Source organism: Pan paniscus, chromosome 11, assembly GCF_029289425.2.
Source record: "Pan paniscus chromosome 11, NHGRI_mPanPan1-v2.0_pri, whole genome shotgun sequence".
Lineage (NCBI taxonomy): Eukaryota > Metazoa > Chordata > Mammalia > Primates > Hominidae > Pan > Pan paniscus.
Window position 1 is genome coordinate 41415238 of NC_073260.2, and position 22992 is coordinate 41438229.

A 22992-nucleotide genomic window follows, 5' to 3' on the forward strand; every position below is an offset into this window, starting at 1 on the left:
GCTGTGCAGGAGGCTGGAGTTTCATTATTACTCAAATCAGTCTCCCTGAGCATTCAGGGAGCAGAGATTTTAAGGATAACTTGCTGGGTGGGGGAAGCCAGTGAGCTGGGAGTGCTGATTGTTCAGGGATGAAATCATAGGGAGTCGGAGCTCTCTTCTTGCACAGAGTCAGTTCCTGGGTCAGGGCTGCAAGATCAGATGAGCCAGTTTATTGATCTGGGTGGTGCCAGCTGATCCATCAAGTGCAGGGTCTGCAAAATATCTCAAGCACTGACCTTAGGAGCAGTTTAGGGAGGGTCAGAATCTTGTCCCCCTCCAGCTGTGTGACTCTTGAACCATAATTTCTAATCTTATGGCTAATATTAGTCCTACAAAGGCAATCTAGAGCCCAGGCAAGAAGGAGGTCTGCTTTGGGAAAGGACTGTTACTGTCTTTGTTTAAACTATAAACTAATTTTCTCCCAAAGTTAGTTCAGCCTACACCCAGGAATGAACAAGGACAGCTTGGAGGTTAGAAGCAAGTTGGAGTCAGTTAAGTTAGAGCTCTTTCACTGTCCCAGTCATAATTTTGCAAAGGCAGTTTCAGTCCCAGCTACACAGCTACCCAAGAGGCTGAGGCAGGAGGATTGCTTGAGCCTCCAGAGGTGGAGGCTGCAGTGAGCCGTGATCATGCTACTGCACTCCAGCCTGGGCAATAGAGTGAGAGTCTGCCTCTAAAAGTAAAAATAAGAGGGAGGAAGGTTGAAGCAGGTTCACTTATCATGCATGAAATATGGGTGTGCTACTCTAGAGGGCATGTGTTTAGTGTCTCAGGTTTTTTTTGTTTTTTGTTTTTTGGGTTTTTTTTTAAGACGTAGTCTCTCTCTGTCGCCAGGCTGGGGTGCAGTGGCGCGACCTCGGCTCACTGCAACCTCTGCCTCCTGGGTTCAAGCGATTCTCCTGCCTCAGCCTCCCCAGTAGCTGGGACTACAGGCACCTGCTACCACACCTGGCTAATTTTTGTATTTTTTAGTAGAGGCGGGGTTTCACTATGCTGGCCAGACTGGTCTCAAACTCCTGACCTCATAATCCGCCTGCCTCGGCCTCCCAAAGTGCTGGGATTACAGGCATGAGCCACCACACCTGGCCGTGTCTCAGGTTTAAATGGCCTTCACATTCTGGGGTGAGGCTGAGCAGCGGACTCTGATCACAGAGAAAATGAAATCCAGCACTAAAGTAACTCAGTCGCTTTTGACTGAAGAAAGCTATTGCAGTTTTGTATAATTTGTGAATAAGTGGAAATTAAAGGAAAAAAGAGAAATCACATTTAAAAATAGTCATCTCACGAAAGCAAGTTAGGCTCATTTGTGACTAAATAAAAATTTTCAGTAAAGTAACGTAGTACTTTGTCTTACTATAGTAAAGAGGAAAGAATCAATTTTCATTCCACTCTTATTCTTGGATTTAAAGTCAGTTTCTGGTGCTTTTTCTGCTTGGATAATGAATCAATGTTCAATCTGTCCAAATGGCTGAGAACATGTAGGAAGTTCTTTAAAAATAAATTAGGCCGGGCTTGGTAGCTCATGCCTGTAGTCCCAGCACTTTGGGAGGCTGAGGTGGGCAGATCACTTGAGGTCAGGAGTTTGAGACCAGCCTGACCAACATGGTGAAAACCCATCTCTACTAAAAATACAAAACATTAGCTGGACATGGTGGCTCGTGCCTGTAATCCCAGCTACTCAGGAGGCTGAGGCAGGAGAATAGCTTGAACTCAAGAGGTGGAGGATGCAGTGAGCCGAGATCATGCCACTGTGCTACAGCCTGGGTGACACAGAAAGACTCCATCTCAAAAATAAAATACAATAAAATAAAAATAAAAATAAGAGCCGGGTGCACTGGCATGTACCTGTAGCCTTCCAGCTACTCGGGAGGCTGAGGCCATGAGGATTGCTTGAGCCCAGGAGTTAGAGGCCAGCCTGGGCAACATTATGAGATCCCATCTCAAAGAAAAACAAGTAATAACAACATATTAAACCAGACTCTTTCCTGTTGTTAACAGGAGAAGGCAAGGAAGAACTTAGTTTGGAGAAGCTAGAGTACCCAGAGTGCTAGGTCACGGGGTCAAGGTTGAGGATGGGGGGTCCAGTTTCCAGATTAGACCCTCTGGAGTTTGAGGCCCCAGTGGCTACCCCAACTGTGCCAAGCTCCTTTTGAAGTTGGCTCCTAGAAAACTTCTTCTAGCCTTTAGGACTCCTGCCTAATTTTTTGCCACTCTGTGCTCCAGCTACACAGAACTATTTTGAGTTCCCTAAAGGATCATGTTCTGTCACCTCCAGGTCTTGGCACAGCCTGTTTCCTGTTCCTGCACACTCCCCACTCCTCCACCCTCCCACACTGAGCCTCACCTGGCTACTGTCTGCAGGTCCTTCAGTGCACAAGCTGCTTCCTCTCAGAACTTTCTCTGATCTCCCCAGTAACCATCTCTGGGCTCCCACAAGACCCTCTTCTTCACCCACTTTTGTTTGTTTGTTTGTTTGTTTGTTTGAGATGGAGTCTTGCTCTGTTGCCCGGACTGGAGTGCAGTGGCACGATCTCAGCTCACTGCAACCTCCACCTCCTGGGTTTGATCAGTTCTCCTGCCTCAGCCTCCCAAGTAGCTGGGATTACAGGTGCATGCCACCACACCCGGCTTATTTTTGTATTTTTAGTAGAGACAGGCTTTCACCATGTTGGCCAGGCTGGTCTCAAACCCCTGACCTCAAGTGATCCTCCTGCCTCGGCCTCCCAAAGTGCTGGGATTACAGGTGTGAGCCACCGTGCCCGGCCCCTTCTTTGCCCACTTCTCACCCTTTATGACATCTGCCTCTTTTGTCTGTCATTCCCTCTAGAGTGTAGGCGCCTTCAGTTAAGGAACCATTTGGAGTACCTTCCCAGCACTGAACCCAGGGCAAAGCCCTAGAGAGACAAGGTGACAAGTCAGGTCAGGCCTCTGCCTGAGGTTGCCTGGAGCCTTGTATTGTCACTGTGTCCTACGGGGCCAGGAGATCAGGGCATGGACTCTCTCCTACTCTATCCCCAGCACCAAGCACAGGACTTTTTGTTTTGTTTTGTTTTTTTGAGACCGAGTTTCATTCTTGTTGCCCAGGCTGGAATGCAATGGCGCGATCTGGGCTCACCGTAAGCTCTGCCTCCCGGGTTCAAGCAATTCTCCTGCCTCAGCCTCCTGAGTAGCTGGGATTACAGGCATGAGCCCCCCATCCCCCTGGCTAATACTGTATTTTCAGTAGAGATGGGGTTTCTCCATGTTGGTTAGGCTGGTTTTGAACTCCTAACCTCAGGTGATCCACCCATCTGAACCTCCCAAAGTGCTGGGATTACAGATGTGAGCCACCTTGCCTAGCATTTTTTTTTTTTTTCAGTTGGAGTCTCACTCTGTCACCCAGGTTGGAGTGTAGTGGCATGATCTTGGCTCACTGCAACCTCTGCCTCCCAGATTCCTGCGATTCTCCTGCTTCAGCTTCCCAAGTAGTTGGGATTATAGGCACATGCCACCAGGCCTGGCTAATTTTCGTATTTTTAGTAGAGATGGGTTTTCACCATGTTGGCCAGGCTGGTCTCAAAATCTTGACCTCAGGTGATCTGCCTGCCTCGGCCTCCCAAAGTGCTGGCATTACAAGGACTTCTTTTTTTCTTTTTCTTTTTCTTTTTTTCTGTTTTTTTGAGACAGAGTCTCACTCTGTTGCCCAGGCTGGAATGCAATGGCACGATCTCTGCTCACTGCAACCTCCGCTTCCTGGGTCCAAGCGATTCTCCTGCCTCAGCTGGGATTACAGGCACATGCCACCACGCCTGGCTAATTTTTGTATTTTTAGTAGAGATGGGGTTTCACCATGTTGGTCAGGCTGGTCTCGAATTCCTGAACTCGTAATCCACCCACCTTGGCCTCCCAAAGTGCTGGGATTACAGCCGTGAGCCACCACACCCGGCCTACAAGGACTTCTTAATACCTAGTAGATGCCAATAAATATTTTCTGAATGAGCAAGTGCAGAAGAGAAAATATGACAGCGATGACTGAGGCGTAACTGACTTCATCTGTTCTCAGGCCACATTCTGCCCCTTGGGTGAACCTGACTGTTCCCTGAGTCGTCGCTGAAGTCAGCTTTCTGGCCAGTTCCTCAGAGGAAGAAGTGAAGCATGGAGCCACCCAAGCTGCCCAACCCCAGCTGCTGAGGGCCTGCCTCAGGTCCCATGGCCAAAGAACCTGCTTCTTCCAAGGCTGTCAGTTGTCCCATTTTTGGCACCCTTGCTGATCACACCCTCGCTGGTCACACCACCTACTTTCTGCTTCCCCAACCTTGGTTCTCATCCCTGTAACATAAGCATCATTTTTATGCTGTCCCTGAGAGAGCAAACCCCCCATCACACTCTGGAGGGTGTGGGGGGTGAAAGTCAACACCTTCAGTCTCTGGTGGAGGCTTGTGACCTCTGACATCCCTCACTTGCCTCCGTTTTCCAGTGCACCCCACTGCTGCATCCACCAAAGCAGTTTCGAGTGCCTGCTTGCGTGCCTGGTACCACAGCAGGTGCTGGGGATAGAATGCGGAACAAAAGAGGCCTCCACGGTCCTTTTCCTGCAAACTGTAGTTTACAATAAAAGTAAACTATATTCACATATAACTATATGGTCTTGAATTATGATGAGGGCAGTGAAGAAACTAATTGAGTGCCGCGTGAGAAATGAGGAAAGGGACCTTCTTTAGATGGGTGGCCAAGAGGAGTCTTTCTGATGAGTTGATGTTTTGGCTGAGACCCCCACCCCAAATGTCTTCCAAATGATAATAATCTCTTCCCTCACTGGGTCCCTATGGGGTCCTGGAACACTACAGTGTCCTGAGAAGTGCACAGGGTTCTGGATAATTCAGGCCGGGGTTCACCTCCCAGCTCTGTCCTTTCACGCAGAGGAACTTCTCAACGTCCTCCCCTGTGAAATGGAGACAGCCACCACCAGAGGGCAGTAGTGAGGACTACGTGAGAAGAGGTGTGTAAGGCCCCGTTGGCTCAGACCTGCCGAAACACTCAGGGAGGGGTCTCATTCCTGAGCCCCTACTCCCATGCCTGTTTCCACCGCCCGCAACCTGCGGGGACCTTCCCACCCTCAGACCTCATCTTGACAGTTTATCCCTGTCACTGGCCTCATCCCTAGTTTGGCTGGTCCTGCCCCTCCCCGTACCCAGTTAGGACAGTGGGTCTGACGTGTCTCCACCTTCTCATCTCACCCTTAACTTCAAAGGGTCCCCAAAGCTTTCACAACTCTCATGCTTCTCCCTCACTGTCATTGGGAATCTCCTCCATTCTAGGGCTTCAAAATTTCCCCAGGTGCAGTGGCAGGAGGATCACCTGAGGTCAGGAGTTCGAGACCAGCCTGGCCAACATGATGAAACCCCGTCTCTACTAAAAATACAAAAATTAGCTGGGTGTGGTGGTGGGCGCCTGTAGTCTCAGCTACTTGGGAGGCTGAGGCAGGAGAATCGCTTGAACCTGGGTGGTGGATGTTGCAGTGAGCCAAGATCGCGCCATTGCACTCCAGCTTGGGCAACAGAGTAAGACCCTGTCTCGAAAAAAAACAAAAACAAAACAAAAAAAATCCGTATCTTCATGGGAGACCTTTCTCACCACACTGCTTCCTCATGGTCATCTCTGAAAACAACCCCAGGAACCAGAGCGCCCCATAGTAACTTGGGCTCCGCCGTGTGATACTGTCCTCGGAAGCTGACCAACCTGATGCAGACATGTGATAGAAGATCATCTCTGGGTCAATAAGCACATGAAAAGATGCTCAACATAGTTAACTATCAGGAAATGCAAACCAAACCCATGGTGAGATACCACTTCGCACTTGCTAGGATATTTAAAATTGGAAAGATAAATAATAACAAGGATGTGGATTTTTTTTTTTTTTTTTTTTTTTTTTTGAGACAGGGTCTCACTCTGTCACCCAAGCTGGAATGCAGTGGCACCTGCAGCCTTGAACTCCCAGGCTCAGTGATCCTCCTACCTCAGCCTCCTGAGTAGCTGGGACCACAAATGTGTGCCACCCTGCCCAGATAATGTTTTTTGGTAGAGATGGGGTTTTGCCATGTTACCCAGGCTAGTCTCAAACTCCTGGGCTCAAGTCATCCTCCCACCTCAGCTTCCCAAAGTGCTGGGATTATAGGCGTGAGACATCGTGCCCAGCCTTGATGTTTGGCTATCCTTCCAAAGCTCTATCAACCAGGTTCTCTTCTCTCACGATTCTCTCTGCTAATGATGACTCTGTAGCCCGGAAATCATGAGGAATGGCAAGTCCATAAACTTCTGCCAACTGAGTTGCTCAGAGCTGCCCAGTTTCAACTCTTTTGAGACCCTTCCTTGGATTTTCTGAATCACCCCATAACACCCCAATAAACCCATCATTTTGATTTGTATATCCACACCCACTTCCCTCCAGCCCCACCCCCTCCCTAACCTCTGCCAACCACTAATATTTTCCATTTCTATAATTGTGTCATTTTAAGAGGGTTTTTAATAAACAGAACCATGCAGTTCTGTAACCTTTGGGGGCTGGCTTTTTTCCCTCAGCATGATTCCCTGGAGATTCATCCTGGTTGTTTTGTGTATGGGTAGTGTGTTCCTTTTTATTTATTTTTTATTTTATTTTAATTTTTTTGAGATGGAGTCTCACTCTGTTGCCTAGGCTGGCATGCAGTGGTGTGATCTCAATCACCACAACTTCTGTCTCCTGGGTTCAAGCGATTCTCCCACCTCAGCCTCCTGAGTAGCTGAGATTACAGGCATGCACCACCATGCCCGGCTAATTTTTGTATTTTTAGTAGAGAGGGGTTTCACCATGTTGGTCCGGCTGGTCTCGAACTCCTGACCTTAAGTGATCCACCCGCCTCAGCCTCCCAAAGTGCTGGGATTACAGGCATGAGCCACTGTGCCTGGCACATGTTTCATTTTTATAAGAAACTGCCAAACTGTTTTCCAGAGTGGCTGTATGATTTTACATTCTCACCAGACATATATAATTGATCAGTTTCTCTGCATTCTCACTAGCATTTGGTGTTGTCCTTATTTTTCATTTTTTCCATTCTGAGAGGAGTGCAGTGATATCTCATTGTGGTTTTAATTTGCATTTCCCAAATGGCTAATAATAATGTTGAACATCTTTTCATGTGCTTATTTGCCTTCTGTATATCCTCTTCAGTGAAATCTCTTCATGTCTTTTGCCCATTTTCTAATTCTATTCTTGTTTTTTTGCTGTTGAGTTTTGAGAGTGCTTCATATTTCTAGTTACTAGTCCTTTTGTCAGGTATGTGGTTTGCAAATATTTTCTCCCAGTCTGTAGCTGTAGCTTGTCTTTTTATCCTCTTTACAAGGTCTTTTGCAGAGCAAAAGCTTTTAATTTTGACAAAGTCCAATATATAAATGTTTCCTTTTATGAATCATGTTTTGGGGGCTAAGTTTAAGAGCTCTTTGCCTCACTCTAGATCCCAAATGTTTTCTCCTGTGCTTCTTTTTTTTTCTAAATTTTTTATAGAATTGTTTTTAAAATATGAAATGCTTCACAAATTTTTATATCATCCTTACATGGGGCCATGCTAATCTACTCTGTATCATTCCAGTTTTGGTTTATGTGTTGCCAAAGTGAGCAGAAAGTCTTATGGTCTTATGTTTACATTTTAGTCTGAGGTCTTTTTTTTTTTTTTTTTTTAGACAGGATTTTGCTCTGTCACCCAGGCTGGAATGCAGTGATGCAGTCATAGCTTGCTGCAGCCTCCATCACCCAAGCTCAAGCGATCCTTCCACCACAACCTCTGTAGTAGCTGGGACTGCAAGTGTGCCCCACAATGCTCAACAAATTTTTGTGTTTTTTGTAGAGACAAGGTCTTGCCATGTTGGTCTCAAACTTCTGGCCTCAAGTGATCCTCACTCCTTGGCCTCCTAAAGTGTTAGGATGACAGGCGTGAGCCACCACGTCTGGCGCTGAGGTCCATTTTAAGTTAATTTTTGTACAATATATGAGACTTATGTCAAAGTTTTGTTGTTTGGTTGATTTGGGGGCCTATAGATGTCCAGTTGCTTCAGCACCATTTGTTGAAAAGACTTGTCTCCATTGATTGCTTTTGCACCTTTGTCAAAAATCAGCAGTCAAAAATAGTTGTGTGGCTCTGTTTCCGAGTTCTGTGTTCTGTTCCATTGATCTGTGTGCTATTCCTGGGCCAGAACCACACTGTGACCATATAACAGGTTTTGAACTTAGGTAGACTGATTTTTCTCTAAAATTAGCTAAATTTTAATAAACCATCTAAAATTACTCTAGCTATTCTAGTTCCTTTGCCTTTCCACATAAATTTTAGAAAAGTTTTGTCAATATTTGCAAGAAATAGATTTTGTTGGAATTTTGATAGAAAGTGTGCCAATATGGGAATAATTGACAACTTTATTATGTTTAGTCTTCCAACCCATGAACACAGTTTTACCTCTCAGTTTATTTAGATATTCTTTGATTTCCTTCATCAGCATTTTATAGTTTTCAGCATAGAAATCCTATACATGTTTTGTTAGATTTCCACCCAAATATTGCATGTTTTGAGTTATTATAAATGGTATTTTACTTTTAATTTTGGTTTCCATATGTTCGTTAGTATATAGATTCTAGGAATTTTGTGTGTGTGTGTGTGTGTGTGTGTGTGTGTGTGTGTAGATTCTTTGGGACTTTCTACCACATCATTGTATCATCTGCAAATACAGACCATTTTATTTTTGCCTTTCTGAAATGTGTGCCTTTTCTTTTCTTTTCTTTCTTGCCTGTTACACTGCCTAGAATGTTCAGTTATATGTTGAATAGGAGTGGTGAGAGTGGACATCCTTGCCTTGTTCCCAATCTTAGAAAGAAAGCATTCCATTTTTCACCATTAAGTATAGTATTAAATGCAGGGTTTTGTAGATGTTCTTAATCAAATTCAGGAAGTTCCCTCCATTCCTAGTTTTCTGAGGGTTTTTGAGACTCTGAGATTTGTTTCTAATGGAGCTACAAGCTGTAGAGAACTTTATGAAATTGAATACATCCTAGTACAGCCACTTTATATCCAAACTGTTAAGAGTTTTGTGTTAGAGAAACCGTCAACCTTATATGAGAAGATTATTCGTGTGTCTTAGAATTTGCATCTTAGAGAAAACCCTCATTTTAGAATTGGGTTGAGAAGAAGAACAAGACATTGGGTTTATTAATTGCAACTTTTGGCACAACAGTTAGAGCATTTATTTGCATCAAGGTTACATTACTGGGAAATTCATCTTACAGTAAAAAAGGTGAATAAAATATTTTTTTCATAAGAATTAATGTAGAAGGGCTGGATATATTTCCAGACACCCACAGTCCAAACTTTCTATCTATTGACACAATTCACAAACCAATGGAATGACACAGAATGAATTAAGTGAGAAATAAAAGATCATATGATCATTTTACAGTGTTCTCCCTGGGATTCACGGAAGAATTAGGAAGCTACACTAGGTGCAGGTGCTACCAAAGTTAGCAGTCATTATAGTGTATCCCTGAGAGTCTGAGTCCAGTGAGGTTTGGGGTGGAATGGAAGAACCACCTGCCTCTGCCCCATCTCTACATCCCCTGCTGAGACTTAGAAACAAATACTGCACTCTGAGAATGCTCCAAAAACCTCCACCTTTCTTCTTTTTCCTTTTTTTTTTTTTTTTTTTTTGTTTGGAGATGGAGTCTCACTCTCTCGATCAGGCTGGAGTGCAGTGGCACAATCTTGGCTCACTGCAGCCTCCATCTCCTGGCTCAAGAGATTCTCATGCCTCAACCTCCCACATAGCTGGGACTACAGGTGCGCACCACCATGCCTAGATAATTTTTGTATTTTTAGTAGAGACAGGGTTTCACCATGTTGGCCAGGCTGGTCCTGAACTCCTGGCCTCAAGTGATCTGCCCGCCTCAGCCTCCCAAAATGCTGGGGTTACAGGCATGAGCCACCATACCCGGCCAAACCTCCAGCTTTCTCAGGAGCTCTTGAGATGGTAAAGAAGGAATGAAGTGGAGATCCTCCTCACTGTGAACTGCAGCATTCAGCAATCCCAAGATAACATGCCTCAACTGTGCTCCAGCCGCAGCTGCTCCCAGTTTACCAACAAGGTGAGTGCAAACAATGACTTATACAGAAATTGATCCCATTTTTTATTTTTATTTTTTTTAAGAGACAGGGTCTCACTCTGTTGCCCAGTGTACTCCAGGCTGGAGTACAGAGGTGTGATCACAGTTCACTGTAACCTTGATCTCCTGGGTTCAAGGGATCCTTCTGCCTCAGCCACCTAAGAAACTGGACTACAGGTACATGCTACCATGCCCAGCTAATTTTTAAATTTTTTTTGTAGAGATGGGGATCTTACTTTGTGGCCCAGGCTGTTCTCAAACTCCTGGCCTCAAAAATTCCTCCGGCCTTGGCCTCTCAAAGTGCTGGAATTACAGATGTGAGCCACTATGCCCAGCCCTTTTAAAATTGTTTATTTTTATTTTTAGAGATGGGATCTTGCCACATTGCCTAGGCTGGAGTGCAGTGGCTATTCACAGGTGTGATTATAGCACACTGCAGCCTCCAATTCCTGGCCTCAAGCCATCCTCCCACCTCAGCCTCTTGAGTAGCTAAGATTACAGGTGCGCACTATCGCACTTGACCTGATCCATTTAAATAACTGACATTAAGTGGAAAAGGATTAGTGTATGGAACTCAGATCTGCTGTGTCCCAACCCAGTGCTTGGAACACAGTGGGTATTTAGGGACCTTGAATGAAATAATGAGGAGAATTTTATTAGCCATTCTCAATCAGAAATATGTAGTTCATTTGTAAATTGTGCACCCCCTCGCCATAAAATAAAATGTGGGATGGGATCAAGAATTTAAATCTTTGAAAGGCACTTCAGCCCTCATTTTGTCCAACCTGTATATGGAGCTAGGATCTCTTTCTGCAGTATTCACAAGTACCAATGGTCCCATCTTTGTCTGCAAAGACCTTTCCACTGATTCACAGGTCTGTTCTTTTGTTCCTTATTTTTTCTTTATATCAAACTTAAATTCTCTATCCTCCAATTCTCAAACCCCAATCTTACGCATCATGAGGCTTTTGGAGAAAACCTGCCTAATGGTCTATCTCCCTTCCTGTGTATTCAACCTCCCCTTTTCAGCTGGCATTTTGCATGAGCATTGAATCATGGTCAGGTTTTGCAGCTTGCTGGGGAAGCTCCTTACACCCCTTGTCCTTTCTTCACCTCTCACCTTCTCTCTCCTCTTCACAACCAGTCCTCTTGAAGGACACTTATTATCTCCACTTATCCCTCCCACTGCCCAACTCTCCTTAGTCTGGCCTCAACCCCAACCCGAACCCTTGAATTGCTCTATGACAGATTAGCAATGATGCACCTCAGACCTTATCTTACTGGTGGACTTGGAAGCATGGATGCATGTGACACCCTAGGCTTCTGAGGACCCTGTCTTCAGGGTCATCTGAACTGGCTTTAGGGGCTGGGCACGGTGGCTTATGCCTGTAATCCCAGCACTTCAGGAGGCCGAGGTGGGTAGATCACCTGAGGTCAGGAGTTGGAGATCAGCCTGGCCAACATGGTGAAACCCCATCTGTACTTAAAATACAAAATTGGGCTGGGTGCAGTGGCTCATGCCTGTAATCCCAGCACTGTGGGATGCCAAGGTGGGCGGATCACCTGAGGTTAGGAGTTCAGGACCAGCCTGACCAACATTGTGAAACCCCGTCTCTACTAAAAATACAAAAATTAGCCAGGCATGATGGCGGGCACCTGTAATCCCAGCTACTCGGGAGGCTGAGGCAGGAGAATCTCTTGAACCCGGGAGGCAGAGATTGCAGTGAGCTGAGATAGCACCATTGCCCTCCAGCCTGGGCAACAAGAGCAAAACTCCATCTCAAAAAACAAACAAACAGGCCGGGCGCAGTGGCTCACGCCTGTAATCCCAGCACTTTGGGAGGCCGAGGTGGGCAGATCACGAGATCAGAAGATCGAGACCATCCTGGCTAACACGGTGAAACGCCGTCTCTACTAAAAATACAAAAATTAGCCAGGCTTGGTGGCGGGCACCTGTAGTCCCAGCTACTCGGGAGGCTGAGGCAGGAGAATGGCGTGAACCCGGGAGGCAGAGCTTACAGTGAGCCGAGATTGCGTCTCTGCACTCCAGCCTGGATGACAGAGTGAGACTCTGTCTCAAAAACAAACAAACAGACAAACAAAATTAGCTGGGCGTGATGGCAGGTGCCTATAATCCCAGCTACTTGGGAGGCTGAGGCAGGAGAATTGCTTGAACCCAGGAGGCGGAGGTTGCAGTGAGCCGAGATCGCGCCATTGCACTCCAGCCTGGGCAACAAAAGCAAAACTCTGTCTCAAAAACAAACAAAAAACTGGCTTTAGGGACATCACTCTCCTGGTTTCTTCCAACTGCTCTGGCTCCTTCGTGTCTTGTTGCCTGGCTGGTTCCTCTTCTTCTGTCCTCCCTTAAAAAACAAACAACAGGCTGGGTACGGTGGCTCACACTTGTAATCCCAGCACTTTGGGAGGCCAAAGGGGACAGATCACCTGAAGTCAGGGGTTTGAGATCAGCCTGACCAACATGGTGAAATATCGTTTCTACTGAAAATACAAAAATTAACCAGGCGTGGTGGCACATGCCTGTAGTCCCAGCTACTCGGGAGGCTGAGGCAGGACAACTGCTTGAAACTGGGAGGCAGAGGTTGCAGTGAGCCGAGATTGCACCACTGCACTCCAGCCTGGCTGACAAAGCAAGACTGTCTCAGCCGGGCACGGTGGCTCATGCCTGTAATCCCAGCACTTTGGGAGGCCGAGGTGGGCGGATCACGAGGTCAGGAGATCGAGACCATCCTGGCTAACACGGTGAAACCCCGTCTCTACTAAAAATACAAAAAATTAGCCGGGTGAGGTGGCGGGCGCCTGTAGTCCCAGCTACTCGGGAGGCTGAGGCAGGAGAATGGCGTGAACTCCAGGGGGCGGAGCCTGCAGTGAGTCAAGATCGCGCCACTGCACTCCAGCCTGGGCGACGGAGAGACTCTGTCTCAAAAAAAAAAAAAGACTGTCTCAAACAACAACAACAAATCGTACCTTAGCGATCTGTTCTGGGCCTTCTTTTCTTCTCATTTTACACACTTTTCCTAGATGACCTGTCTATACCCATAATTTCAGTTGCCAACTGTTGTGCCAATGAATCCTGAAACCATAATTCCAGGACTTGCACAGAAGAGGATTCACTATCTGTTGAATAACAAAGTGGATGAGTCTGGGTACGGTGGCTCACGCCTTTAATCGCAACACTTTGGGAGGCAGAGGTGGGAGGTTCGCTTGATCCCAGGAGTTCCAGACAAGCCTGTATGACACAGTGAGACCCCGGTCTCTACAAAAAATACAAAAATGAGCTGGGCATGGTAGCTCATGCTTGTGGTCTCAGCTGCTTGGGAGGCTGAGATGGGAGACTCACCTAACCCTGGAGGTCAAGGCTGCTTGTGAGCCAGATGCCACTGCACTGCAGCCTGGACGACATGGTGAGACCCTGTCAAAAAAAAAAAAAAAAAAAAAAGATGAAACCTGTAATTTCAGTCAAAGCCTAGATGCTGAGACTCATTCTTTTCTCTTGTCCTGTTCCCAGCCTGCTCCTCTCCCTCCTCCATTTCCTGTCCTAGGTGCCAGATCTGAGTGCCTGCCTTGCATTTCCTCTCTCCCTAACCCCAGACCCTATTAACCTCTTGCCAGCCTGTCCACTTCTCTAGCTCAGGCCCTCTTCATTCCTCATTGTGACTGCTGCCTCTAGAATAGATTGCTGCCTATTCTAAATGGTCTTCCTGCCTCTAATCCTGCTCCTTCCCCAATTTCTTTCTTTCTTTCTTTCTTTTTTTTTTTTTTTTGAGACGGAGTCTACCTCTGTCGCCCAGGCTGGAGTGCAATGGCACGATCTCGGCTCATTGCAACCTCTGTCTCCCGGGTTCAAATGATTCTCCTGCCTCAGCCTCACAAGTAGCTGGGATTAAAGGTGCCCATCACCATGCCTAGCTATTTCGTGTGTGTGTGTGTGTGTGTGTGTGTGTGTGTGTGTGTGTGTATTTTTAGTAGAGACAAGGTTTCACCATGTTGGCCAGGCTGGTCTTGAACTCCTGACCTCAAGTGATCTGCCTGCCTCAGCCTCCCAAAGTGCTGGGATTGCAGGTGTGAGCCAGCACACCCAGCCTCCACGTGCAATTTCAAAAAGAAATTTTGGTCCCACCACTTGCTTGTTTAAGGCTGTTCAAAGACCCCAAGAGAGCTTTTTTTTTTTTTTTTTTTTTTTTTTTTGAGACGGAGTCTAGCTCTATCACCCAGGCTGGAATGCAGTGGAGCGATCTCGGCTCACTGCAACCTACACCTCCCAGGTTCAAGCAATTCTCCTGCCTCTGCCTCCCAAGTAGCTGGGATTACAGCCGCCCACCACCACGCTCAGCTAATTTTTGCATTTTTAGTAGAGATGGGGTTTCACCATATTGGCCAGGATGGTCTCGAACTCCTGACCTCGTGATCCACCCATCTCAGCTTCCCAAAGTGCTGGGATTACAAGCATGAGCCACTGCGCCTGGCCCCGAGAGCTCTTTCTGGCCTGCCCCACTCCTACCTCCCCAACCTCATCTCTCATGAGCATCCTCTTCACTCTTCATTCCTCCCATGCTGAGTTTCTCTCAGCTGTCTGGCCCCCAGCCCTTTGCACAGGATGGTCCTGCTCTCTGAATGCTCTTCTTTTCGCATGTTGCCTGGCTCCCTCCTACTCACTCCTCAGGTCATTTCCTCGGGAGCTCTGTCCCTGCCCTGCCCTTCCTCAGTTCGTGTACTACCCAATGCTACGGAACTTACACACTGCATTGCAATTACATATTTACATAAGTGTTTTGCTCAGTAGCCTGTAGGTTCTGTGTGGGTAGGACTAGAGATTATTTCTATCCTGTTCATCTTTTTGTATTCTCATATATAAATATAACTCATCACCTCCTGACATTTGAGCCCTTCTGCTGATCCAAGTAAACAGTACTTAACACAGAGCTGTGTACACAGTAGATGCTCAGTGTGTTGAGTGGAAGAATCAATGACTCTTCCCCAAGGAGAATGGCATCAGTTCTAACGTGGATGGCTGGGCTGTCCCATGTGATTTGAGCAGTTTTAGATTTACACCAGGAGGGAGTCTGCCATTACCTCTGGGTACTTATTGTCCTCCCTTTCCAGAACTGTCCCCACATTAAGCATAGACATGAGGAATGGAGCCTGCATTATTAAAATAGGGCTTCCTTCTTTATTGTCTGAGTGGCCTCCAGGGAAGTCATGATAGGGGACAACCGTTGTCAAACTAAAAAAAATTCACTGGGGCCTAAAACATCACCAGCCTAGGTCCAGGACAGAGAGGTGGGGGAGACAAGGCTCATTCATGTGCATAGCAGAGCACACAGGGAGTTTCAGGGGACTGAGCCCAGTGGCTATAGCAGTATGATGGTGACATCACAGGGCTGGCAGCTAAGGCTGTATCAATAGGGATGTAATGGAACAAGCAACAGGATACCCCTGATAGACACTGATTGATAGAGCCAGAGTTTGTCTCAAAAAAAAAAAAAAAAAAAGGCTGAATTTGGCTGGGTGTGGTGGCTCACATTTGGAATCCTAGGACTTTAGGAAACCAAGGTGGGCAGATTGCTTGAGACCAGCCTGGGAAACATTGCGAGACTCTGTCTTAAAAAGAAAGGAGCTGAATTAAATCCATTCTTCTTTAGCTCCATTGGGCAAAATTACAGCCAAAAGTGTTACAGGAAATTGCATAAATAAGAGCCTTTTAAAAAGGATTTGTTTACCATATTAGTAACAAGGCTCATGATAAAAAAATACAGCTGCCTTACTATTTTATTCTTATTATTTTTTGAGACAGGGTTTCACTTCTGTCACCCAGGCTGGAGTGCAATGGCGTGATTTTGGCTCACTGCAACCTCTGCCTTCTGGGCTTAAGTGATTTTCCTGCCTTAGCCTCCTGAGTAGCTGGGACTGCAGGTGCACGCCACTGTGCCTGGCTATTTTTTCTATTTTTTGTAGATATGGGGTTACGCCATGTTGCCCAGGCTGGTCTTGAACTCATGAGCTCAAGCAATCCACCTGCCTCGGCCTCCCAAAGTGTTGGGATTTATAGGAGTGAGCCACTGCGCCTGGTCTGCCTTACTATTTTAGAGATTTAAAAAATCTGTTTTGTTTTGTTTTGTTTTTTTGAGACGGAGTCTAGCTCTGTCCCATGCTGGAGTGCAGTGGTGGGATCTTGGCTCACTGTAATCTCCGCCTCCCAGGTTCAAGCTATTCTCCTGCCTCACCCTCCAGAGTAGCTGGGATTACAGGCACGTGCCACCACACCTGGCTAATTTTTGTATTTTTGGTAGAGACGGGGTTTCACCATGTTGGCCACGCTGGTCTCGAACTCCTGACCTCGTGATCCACCTGCCTCAGCCTCCCATAGTGCTGGGATTACAGGTATGAGCCACCACGCCTGGCCAAATTTCTGTTTTTCAAAGATGGAATACATTGCCTTATAAGGAGCGGGGTCCCCATCACCAAGGTATCCAACAAGTAAGGTAGGCATGTTGCAGAGGGCGTTTCAGCATCAGCCAAGGGACTAGATGTGATCTGGTTTCTTCCAGCCCAGGGTTCTTGCCTTTCATTGCATATTAGAAGTTTCCATAAATGTCTGGAGATACCAACTTTGTTAACTCCAGATTGGTAAGTTCTGATTTTTAAGAGTCCAGACCTCTTGTATTGATTTGTATAATCTGCTGCCATTTTAGCCCTCTGTGCCTCAAAATGAAACAATTCTGGTGAGATTGGAAGGGAGATGGGAATTAATATAATTAATATAATGTGAAAGAGAAATACAGTTTGGAATAACTGACTTACACAGATCACAAAACAGATAGGAAGCAAACCAGGACTTGATTCTGTTCTCCAGACTCGAGCTCCCAACTCCTTTTAATCACATCACTCTTGTGTCCAAACACCGGACCATGAGGGGAGTGAAGCACCTGACTGCCATTGCCATTCTCGGTCCAGAGGTTTTCACAACTCATTTGTTTAGTGTTAGGGGTTGAATTGTGCCCCCCTGAAATCCATATGTTGAAGTCCTAACCCCCAGTACCTCAGAATGTGACTGTATTCAGAAACAGGGTCATTACAGACAAATAGTTAAGATGAGGTCATTAGGGTGGGCCCTAATCCCAGATGACTGGTATTCTTAGAAAAAGAGCAGTTGGGCAGGATGCAGTGGCTCATGCCAGCAATCCCAGTGACTCAGGAGACTGAGGCCGGAAGATCACCCAAGCCCAGGAGTTCGCAGCTACAGTGAGCTGTGACCACGCCACAGCACTACAGACTGGGTGACAGAGAGAGACCCTGTCTCAAAAAAAAAAAAAAAAGAAAAGAAAAGAAAAAGAAAAAGGAAAAGGGGCTGGGCGCGGTGGCTCGCACCTGTAATCCTAGCACTTAGGGAGGCTGAGGCAGGAGGATCACCTGAGGTCGGGAGTTTGAGACCAGCCTGGCCAACATGGTGAAACCCCCTCTCTAGTAAAAATACAAAAATTAGCTGGGTGTGATGGTACAAACCTGTAATCCCAGCTACTCGGGAGGCTGAGACAGGAGAATCACTTGAACCCAGAAGGCAGAGGTTGCAGAGAGCCGAAATCACGCCATTGCACTCCAGCCTGGGCCACAAGAGCGAGACTCTGCCTCAAAAATAAGGGCAGTTTGGACATAGACACACACATACACAGGGAAAACTCCATGTGAAGCGACACATGGAGAAGATGGCCATCCCCAGCCAAGGAGAAAGGCCTGGAGCAGCCTCAGAAGGAACCCATCCTGCTGACACCTAGATCTTGGACTTCTAGCCACCAGAACTGTGAGACAATCAATTTCTGTTGTTTAAGCCACTCCGCATGTGGTACTTTGTCATAGTGGCCCCAGGAAACGAATACATTTGGTGATTGAGGAAACATTCACTGAGTGCCAGTGTACTGGGCCCAGCAAGAGGAATCAGACACGTGGCCCAGAGTGCTATCTGGCAGGGGAGACAGGACAGGGAGCAGAGCAGTCACTGCCAGGGGCAGAACAAGTCATCAAGGTCATCCAACGAGAAATCCAGGGGAGGAAGCCTCCTGCCTGCCAGGCTGTCTGGGGCTAATGCGTTTGCTCTGGTTCTTGAACACTGGGATGGATTTTGCTGGTGCAGGTAGGGAAAGAGACAGAGGAGGTAGCATGAACAAAGTCAAAGTGCGACAAGGTGCAGATGGCCAGCTAAGGCATGTGGGGACCATGTGAAAAGAAGGCTGGAAGGTGGATTGAGAGCAGGTTGGTGGGGGAACGATGCCAGGAGTGCTCTGCAGGCCCTGGGAAGTCACCGAAAGTTCCTGAGCTAGGAGCTGCTGAGAGCGCCAGCTGTGTGGTCACTTGAGCAGTGGTGGAGAACAAGCTGGGGGTGGCGGGCCGGCACTGAGGGCTCTCAGGTGGTCAGTAATGCAGACCCAGGAGAAGCTGTCAGTGGGAACTTGGATTTCCTCAGCCTCATTTCTTGTCTTCCACTTGCTGAAAACACTTGCATTGTGAAGAGCTCTAGGTTTCAGAAATTCCCATCCACTGAGACAAGCTTTGCCTAAATGGAGTGGTCCTAGCAGTCCTGTTAGCTGCCTCACCCCCAGCCTTTCCCAAGAGTAGCATTAGGCAGGCAGGGAAAGAAGTCACCCTTGATCTGCACTCTGGGACCTTGCAAGTGACCCTGAGCCTCAGTTCCCTTGTCTGAAAGATGGGGTCAGATCCTCACACTGCCTCCTTTGAACAAGACAATGAATGTGCAAGAGCCTGTAAAGTGCAGTGAGCCACGGACACATCAGGGGCCATCACTCCCTTTGTCAGAAGCAGGGCTCAGGCAGGTCAGTGGCTGGTCAGGACTGAGCTTGGCAGGATGGTTGTAGGTAGGATCTGGACAGGTAGCTGTCAGGGGAACTAGGTGGCTACAGAAGCAGGAAACAATGGCCCCATGTTCCGGCAGGAAGGGAGCCTAAGGGCAGATCGGGCCCTGACCAAATCACTGGAATGGACAAAACCAGGGCTGGATGGGAATTCCCATTCTTGGGGCTGGCAGGTCCCTTCACCCACTGTCAGACTCTCCAGCGCCAGGTCACTCACTCTGCGCAGATGCTGGCTTCTGACCCACACATTGCTACTGTGACTCCCAGGTGCAGCTGATCTAGCACCAGCTATGCAGAACCACTTCCAGGGATTTCTTGTGTGCTCAGGCCCTGGCTGGATGCACGCTAGTGCAGTCTATCACCGACAGAGGCCCATGGCATAGGCTGTCCCAGCTCTTCTCAAGTTACTCCTCATGGGTATCCTGCCCTGTCATGCTTATCGACTCAGAGAGTGGGCAGGGCTCTCACAATTTATAAATGAGAAAACTGAGCTCCAAGAAGCAAAGGGTCTTTTGCAAGTTCTCTAAGATAGTATATGACAGGGCTGCCTCCCACAGTGTGAAATTATCATAAGAGTTGTAGTTGTAAGTATTGTTTTTTTTTTTTTTTTTGAGATGGAATTTAACTTTTGCTGCCCAGGCTGGAGTGCAGTGATGTAATCTTGGCTCACTGCAACCTCTGTCTCCTGGGTTCAAGTGATTCTTCTGCCTCAGCCCCCCAAGTAGCTGGGATTACAGGCACCCACCACCATGCCTGGCTAATTTTTTGTATTTTTAGTAGAGACGGGGTTTTACCCTGTTGGCCAGGCTGGTTTCGAACTCCTGATCTCAGGTGATCCACCCACCTCAGCCTCCCAAAGTGCTGGGATCACAGGCGTGAGACACCATGCCCAGCCAGTTGTATTTACAGTGCTCGCTGTTTGCCTGTGTCCCTAAGCATTTTATGGTTCCAACTCTGACAACTAGTTCTGTTCGCACCCTGTCCTGAACCTTTGGAACCAATGAGTCTTGTTAGCTAGTGTCTACTTTGCTCCCTGCTTTGGACTAAGGGAGAAATAAGTCCACTGACTTTCTCATCAGAACTGAGCCAGGAGCAAGGGCCCTAGGGAGGGATATATGGCGACATACAGCAGCTTTGGGTTTGGGCAGAGCTGGGTTTGGATCCCAGCCTGGTCACCATTACTAGCCACATGACATTGGATAGGGCACTTCACCTCTAAATCCTTCAGTTTCCACATCCATAAAAGGGGATTATAGGTTATTTTTCAGGGAAGTTGAAGACTAAATTCCTCTCAGTAAATGGCCATCGATGGCAGATGTATGTACTAACCTGCATCTGTAACACTACTAGATGACTGACTAGTCTGGCCAACTTATGTATATACCTGTGGCAATTTCTGGAAGACACCTCCTTCACTCAAAGTGCAGCACTCATCTGGCCCCATGCTACTGGTCTATCCTTTTCAATTCCATCAGCCTAAACATAGCTCTGACATTTTCTACTAGCCCAAACCCTTACCTACTCCTTCAGAGGGTAACTGGGAGTAAGAGCATGAAATACAATTAGTATTCCTGTTGCTGGTTAGGCTCACGGTGAACCACATGCAGATTTGTACAGCTGAAACAACCTGCAGGCTCACTTAGCTTGGGCCTCGGAGTTTCAGTTGAGGAACTGGAGGCTCAGAGGGGAAGTGACAGAGGGGAGCAAATACCATTCAGTGGCCAGGTTGGGGCTAGAATATGATCTCTAGATTCTGTTTGAGGCCTGCCTCCCCATACCTCCACTCTTCCTCTGCCAGGGCTGGCGCTGGGGAGTGCTGTCTTAAACACAGAGACCCCAGGCCCCTCCTGGCCAGGGGTCAAGTCCCCTTAATCAGAAATAGAGTTAACTCTGGCCAGGTGCAGTGGCTCATGCCTGTAATCCCAGCACTTTGGGAGTTCAAGTCAGGAGGATCACTTGAGCCCAGGGGTTTGAAACCAGCCTGTGCAACATAGTGAGACCTCATCTCTACCAAAAATATTTAGCCAGGCATGGTGGCACGCACCTATAGTCCCAGTTACTCGGCTGAGGTGGGAGGATTGTTTGTGCCCAGGTCGAGCATGCAGTGAACCATGATTCTGCCAGTGTATTCCAGCTTGGGTGACAGAGTCAGACCGTCTCCAACAACAAAAAGCAATAGAATAAGGGTGTTTTCTCCATATGCCCTCCCAACACCTCTGGGACAAGTTATAAAATACCCACTTGATCAGAGATTATTAAGCTGACCTAATTGGCTCTGAGGACTTCCACACTCACTGCAATCTTGGTGATTTTCCTGCAGAGCAACTGTTTGGCTGGCTGCAGCTTAAGTCTACTAGTAACTTGATTCCCTTTCCAAACTGTCAACACGGCGGTATCATCAGGCTCATTAAAATTGATGGCAGCACAATGCAACAGAGCTGGAGAAAACTGGAAGGTCATAGCATAGTGTACAACCACTTTGTGCTTCTGTCTCACCTTTCTCTGGCGATGGGGTAGGTAGTGTAGCCCAAATAGGAATGCCAGGAACAGGACGACTCAACTCTCCTGTATCTGTCCTGGAGTATGTACCAGAAGTCCTGGTGGTGGTGATACAGGAGCGGGTAGGGTGCAGTATCTTACACAAGGTGGTTTGTGCATTTCCACGCTGGCCACTATCATTCTTCAGGTGCTGGACTCCTGAAAGAGGAGTGAACTAAAGGTAAGAGCAGAGGTTGAAAACAGGGCGCCATGGGCCGGGCACAGTGGCTCACGCCTGTAATTCTGGCACTTTGGGAGGCCAAGGTGGGTGGATCACCTGAGGTCAGGAGAGTTCAAGACCAGCCTGACCAGTATGGTGAAACCTCGTCTCTACTAAAAATACAAAAATTAGCCAGGTGTGGTGGCGGGCGCCTGTAGTCCCAGCTACTCGGGAGGCTGAGACAGGAGAATTGCTTGAACCCAGGAGGCGGAGGTTGCAGTGAGCCAAGATTGTGCCACTGCATGTCAGCCTGGGCGACAGCGAAGACTCCCATCTCAAAAAAAAAAAAAGAAAAAAGAAAATAGCTTCAAAAAGATGGCATACCAATGTATCACACATGTAGGTGTGTATGTAGAACACACCTCCACCAACCTCGGAGCAGCTAGTCAGGACCAGTCATCTAGCCCATCATAGCTGCCATCAAGCTCAGACATTTTATAACTCAACTTACTGCAGAAGCTGGAAGCAAACCCTCTCAATGTTCTCCTTCAGATGGGAGACAACTCCAAAAATAGTCTGCTGTGTGACCTCATCACCAAACAGCTTGCTTCTCTGAGGACCATGTCAAAGGCATCTTCACTGGCCACATACAGGTGACATCAACATTTTACTATAATGCACAAAAAGGCTTTGACCTTCAAGGCCCCCTACAAGGGCCCAAATGACTTGTCCAGTATTATCATCTATTCATGTGTTGTCAAATCTACTTGTATCTAACTGTACTCAGCAGTTTCCTACCTTTAACCTCTGCTTACCGAGATACTCCCTTCTCTCTCTATTCCTATTTATAGACGCTATTCACACTTGCATGTGCAGCTGAAGTACTTTCTTTTCTAAGAAGCTTCCCTCCCTCCAGGTTGGGTGCCACCTCTCCAGCCTCTGAGCTACACTAAAACTTACCTAAACCTCTTGCTCCTAGGTCCAAGTAAATATTACTTGTGTTGATGTCTTTTCTTCCTGACTAGTTACTATGAGCACCAAGGGCTGGCTTGTCTTTTTAACCCAATTCCCTTCCCTTTTGCCCAGCCAATAAGCCTGGCATATCCTACAGGCTTGGTAGATACTGGAAAGTTCTGTAAACTTTAAAAAACAACTAAAAAAAAACAACAACAACAAACCGGGAAAAATAATCACTCAAAGTTACTGTGTTTGATATT

At 47.1% G+C, this 22992-nt stretch overlaps 1 protein-coding gene and 1 non-coding gene across 2 annotated transcripts in view; one reads left to right on the plus strand and one right to left on the minus strand.

The window, feature by feature from the left end:
* The window catches only part of TRIM14 (tripartite motif containing 14), an 81314-nt gene extending 76535 nt beyond the window's left edge, over positions 1 to 4779 (plus strand). Inside the window, exon 7 of the mRNA XM_055117818.2 lies at positions 4082 to 4779. The gene's annotated coding sequence lies outside the window, so the exon portion shown is untranslated. The remainder of the gene's footprint in view (positions 1 to 4081) is intronic.
* Positions 4780 to 7567: 2788 nt separating this feature from the next.
* LOC112440968 (U6 spliceosomal RNA) lies at positions 7568 to 7673 on the minus strand. Its single transcript, XR_003028945.1, has one exon. It is a non-coding gene; the product is annotated as a U6 spliceosomal RNA (small nuclear RNA).
* Positions 7674 to 22992: the final 15319 nt, after the last annotated feature.